We start from the raw sequence: 4,076 nt of genomic DNA, 5'->3' as shown, positions 1-4,076 counted from the left end.
AAAGTATTGGCCAGGGAAAACCTTATGAATAGCAGTGAAACACTGTTTGATATATTACTGGAAAACTTTATGAACAGCCCTGAAACATTGTGTGATATAATGCCAGAAGATGAGCTGCTCAGGTCAGAGGGCACTCAAAATATAACTGAGGAAGAGCCACCTATTCAAAACAGAGTCGACTTTAATGACATGGATATACTAAAGCTTTGGGGACCTCTGTTTGCTGATAGGGCACAACTCAAGATGGGAAGAAACAGCTACAAACATCCATTAATGATCAGAACAAGGAATGTACAAAGTGTGAATCTAGGAAATTTGGAAGTTGTCAAAAATGAAATGGAACACATAAATATCAACATCCTAAGCATTAGTGAGGGAGCTCTGGTAGCATAGTGGCTAAGACACTTGCCTGCTAACCAGACGGCTGGCGGTTCAAACCCACCAGCCACTCCTCGGAAGGAAGGTTGGGCAATCCTACTTCCGTAGTGATACTGCCTCGGAAACCCAAGGAGGGGTCGTTATGAGTCGGGGCCGACTCGATGGCACATAACAACAACAACAACAAGCATTAGTGAGCTGAAATGGAATGGTTTTGGCCATTTAGAATCAGACAAGCATATGATCTACTATGCTGGGAACGACAAATTGAAGAAGAATGGCATGGCATTCATGGTCACAAAGAATGTTTCAAGATCTATCTTGAAGGATAATGCTGTCAGTCATAGGATAATATCCTTATGCCATTACCATTATCAAGTTTACACATCAACCACCAAAGCCAAAGGTGGGGAAATTGAAGATTTTTACCAACTTCTACAGTCTGAAACTGACCAAATATACCATCAAGATGTGTTGATTATCACTGGTTATTGGAATGCAAAAGTTGGAAACAAAAGAATCACTGTAAGTGGAAAACATAGCCTTGGTGATAGAAATGATGCCATAGATTGCATGACGAAAGTTTGCAAGACCAGTGACTTACTCATTGCAAATACCTTTTTTCCAACAACATAAATAGTGGCTATACATGGTAACTTCTGCAGATTAAATACACAGGAATCAGATAAACTACATATGTGAAAAGAGGTGATGGAGAAGCTCAACATCTTCAGCTACAACTAGGCCAGGAGCTGAATATAGAATAGACTATCAATTGCTCATATGCAAGTTCAAGTTGAAGCTGAAGAAAATTCAAACAAGTTCACAAGAGCCAACATATGACCTCGATTATATCCCACCTAAATATAGAGCCACCTGAAGAACTGATTTGATGCATTGAACACTAATGATCAAAACCAGATGAACTGTGAGATGACATCAAGAACATCAGCCATGAAGAAAGCAAAACCTCTATAAAAAGACAGGAAAAGAAGAAAAGACCAAAATTGATGTTAGAAGAGTCTCTGAAACTTGCTCTTGATCAAAGAGTAGCTAAATAAAATGGTAGAAATCATTAGATTAAAAAAAAAAAATACTGAACAGAGGATTTCAAAGAACAGCTTGAGAACACAAAGTCAATTAATATAATGACATGTGCAAAGACCTGGAATTACAAAATCAAAGGGAAGAACATGCTTGGCATTTGTCAAGCTGGAAGGACTGAAGGAAAAATTCAAGCCTTGATTTGCAATACTGAAAGATTCTATGGGCAAAATATTGAATGATGCAAGAAACATAAAAAGAAGATGAAAAGAATGCATAGAGTCACTGTGCCAAAAAAAAGTTGGTCGATATTCATCTATTTCAGGAGGTGGCATATGATCAAGAACCAATGGTATGGAAGGAAGAAGTCAAAGCAGTACTGAAAGAATTGGTGAAAAACCAAGTTCTAGGAATTAAAGGAATACCCATTGACATGTTTCAACATGGGAATGCCATATCAGAAGCACTTACTTGTCTATGCCAAGAAATTTGGAAGACAGTTACCTGGCCAACTGACTGGAAGAAATCCATATCTGTACCCCTTCCAAATAAAAGTGATCCAACAGAATGTGGAAATTACCAGACAATATCATTAATATCACACACAAGTATAATTTTACAGAAGATAATTATAAAATGGTTGCAGCAGTATATTGACAGAGAACTTCCAGAAATGCAGCTGGATTCAGAAGAGGTCTTGGAATGAAGGATATCATTGCTGATGTCAGATGGTTCTTGGATGAAAGCAAAGAATACCAGAAAGATGTTTACTTGTGTTTTTTATGCAAAAGCATTCCACTGTGTGGATCATAACAAATGATGGATAACATTGTAAAGAATGGGAATTCTTAAGAACACATAATTGTGCTCATGAGTAACCTGTGCATAGATCAGGAGGCTGTCATTTGAACAGAATAAGGGGATACTGCATGGTTTAAAATCAGAAAGGGAGTATGTCAGGTTGTATCCTTTCACCATGCTTATTCAATCTGTATGCTGACCAAATAATTTGAGAAGCTGCCTATATGAAGAAGCATACAGTGTCAAGATTTGAAGAAGACTCATTAACAACCTGTGATATTCAAGACACAACCTTGTTAGCTGAAAGTGAAGGTGATTTGAAGCATTTATTGTTTAAGATTAAAAACTATAGCCTTAAGTATGGATTACACCTCCAAAAAGAAAATGAAAATTCTTACAACTGGCCCAAGAAGTAGCATCATGATAAAAGGAGAAAGGATTAAAATTGTCAAAGATTTCATATTACTTGGTTCCACAATCAACACGAATGGAAGCAACAGTCAAGAAATCAGATGACATATTGCACTGGGCAAATCTGCTGCAAAAGACAATTTTAAGTGCTGAAGAGCAAAGAAGTCTCTTTGAAGACTAAGGTGCACCTAACCCAAGCCATGGTATTTTCAGTAGCTCATATGCATGCGAAAGCTAGAAAATTAATGATACAGAAGAAGAGTTGATGCTTTTGAGTTGTGGTGTTGGCTAAGAATATTGAATGTACTATGGACGGCCACAAGAACTAACAAATCGGTCCTGGAAGTGCAGCTGGTATGTTCCTTGGAAGGAAGAACAGACTTCTCACCTATTTTGGTCATGGTTTCAGAAGGGACCATTCTCTGGAGAAGGATATCATGCTTGGTAAAGTGGAGGGTCGGTGAAAAAAGGGAAGGCTCTCAATGAGATGGATTGACACAGTAGCTGCAATAATGGACTCAGGTATAGCAAAGATTGTGAGGCTGGCACAGGACTGGACCATGTTCCATTCTGCTGTACACAGGGTTGTTATGAGTTCAAGCCAACTTGAGGGCACTGAACAACAACAATTTATATGTACCCATTTTGAACATTCTGGTAATATTCAAGGTGAAACTGCATAATCTGATTATCTGGAAACTGTTTTGTTTTCTATTCAATTTATATTGAAATACAGTTTTTGTGTGTGTGTGAAATACACACAAAATGGCAGCACATATACTAAAATTGGAATGATACAGAAGTGATTAGCATGGCCCACGAGCAATGATGACAGGCAAATTCATGAAGTGTTCCATATTTTTTAATTTGCTCTGTAAACTTTCACTCAAATCACATTAAAATTTTTTAAAATATTTTCTTATAATTTTAATGTTGCAAAATGTACTTCTAAATTTTGCTTTGTACCCAAATTTGAACATTGTAATTGAAATTTTTAATATCCGTTATACTGAAAAATCAAATAATTTTTAAATTTAGAGTAAAGGTGTAAATGCTGAAATGCCAGATTTCATTAAAGATGCTATCTTTTATAAAGATGGTAGTATCTCCAAATGGCATTGTAAATTTCCATGGACTAAATTGTAAAAAATAAATTAATCTGTAATTCATGCTACCATTTAAAAGATATTTAATTTATATTTTATTTATCATTTAAAAGATATGTAAGATAGTTATATTTTCTCTATTTTCTAAGTTTTATTTCACAGCTTTAATTCAAAATCAATAATTATTATGCAATTATTTTAGTCATTAAATTTTAGACCTAGCATTTTATTTTAAAGAGAGTCTTCACATCTCCTAATAGTGTTTTAAATATGCACTGATTCTAATGAAACTACCTGTGCTTGATCAGGAGGTTGAGTGTGCTAATAGAGGATTTC

At 35.8% G+C, this 4,076-nt stretch overlaps 1 pseudogene; it reads left to right on the top strand.

Moving 5' to 3' along the window:
- The first annotated feature begins 3,381 nt into the window (after nt 1-3,381).
- On the top strand, nt 3,382-3,497 carry LOC122150988 (annotated as a pseudogene).
- The last annotated feature ends 579 nt before the right edge of the window (nt 3,498-4,076 follow it).

This window comes from Orycteropus afer, unplaced genomic scaffold, assembly GCF_000298275.1.
Source record: "Orycteropus afer afer isolate SDZICR_OR568_19922 unplaced genomic scaffold, OryAfe1.0 scaffold00278, whole genome shotgun sequence".
NCBI lineage: Eukaryota > Metazoa > Chordata > Mammalia > Tubulidentata > Orycteropodidae > Orycteropus > Orycteropus afer.
Note: the sequence above shows the minus strand (reverse complement) of the source record. Positions and strands in the feature narration are given on the sequence as shown.